We start from the raw sequence: 1,089 nt of genomic DNA, 5'->3' as shown, positions 1-1,089 counted from the left end.
AAGATTTTAAAACCAGGTGGTTAATCCTATGTTGAATACTAAACACCACCTGGGACCTTCAGTGTTGCTGGATGTTCCCTCTGCATGGCTCTGGTAGGTGGGTCTCCAGAGCTGCTCCATGAATTCCTCAAAACCTTAACCTCCCTTGCAATTTTCCCTCAGTTTTCACACATGATCCCTACCTCTACATCACAGTGAAATCAAGCATTCAGGTGGGAAACACTTCAAATTCCTGCTCCCACACTTAAAAATATCTCCACATCTACTTAATTCTCTCTTTCCTCCTTCTATTTCCTATAGGAGAAATAGCCCTCCCTTTATCTTGTATAGATTCCTTTTCTTCTGTTGTGGGTCCTACCCTCTTTTGCTTCCTCTAGTACCATTCTCCAATCCAATGGTTTTCAAACCTCCTCATCTCAGAAGGCCTTTAGATTTATAAATTATTAAATACCTCAATGAGCTCAACTCTAATAATCACACAAGTCATTTTCTGGGAGACAACCATCATGCTTGGTTTGTAGCAGAAGTACTTTATGCATATTTCCCCTTTTGTCACACAGAATATTAAAAATATGTTCACTCAAGAGTTGAGATTTAATAATACTATACTTTTTATGCTTCATAAAGGACATTCCTAAGTCAAACTAGCATTAACTTTACTGGGTATGATGGTGGGGAATACAATGACCACTAGAATAGTTCGACTGCCTTGATTTGTGCCAAGGTGCTAGTAATTTTATCTATCTTGCTTTTGCATCAGCAGTACAAAAGTCACACAATGAAAAAGACAAAGAGTGCCTTGGTACTATTAGGAAAGTAGTCTTGATCTCCCAGGCTTTCTGAAAAGGACTCAGTAACTCTTAAGGGCACCTGCTGGTCACTTTCTCTTCTCTCTTTCCCATTGCAGTCTAGTTTCTGTGCCAGCCCCTTTCTATAAGTTGTTCTCTCCAGGTTACCAGGATTTCCCTGTTGTGCAACTCCAGGAGTAGTGCATCAGTCCTTCCCCTTCTTGACCTCTGAAGAACCTGACTCTGCTGACCAATTTATCTACCATAATATGTATTGTCTAAGTTCTTTACGTGAGATATC

The sequence above is a fragment of the Orycteropus afer genome, unplaced genomic scaffold (assembly GCF_000298275.1).
Source record: "Orycteropus afer afer isolate SDZICR_OR568_19922 unplaced genomic scaffold, OryAfe1.0 scaffold00030, whole genome shotgun sequence".
NCBI lineage: Eukaryota > Metazoa > Chordata > Mammalia > Tubulidentata > Orycteropodidae > Orycteropus > Orycteropus afer.
The sequence above is the reverse complement of the archived record's forward strand: the minus strand, read 5'-3'. Positions refer to the sequence as shown.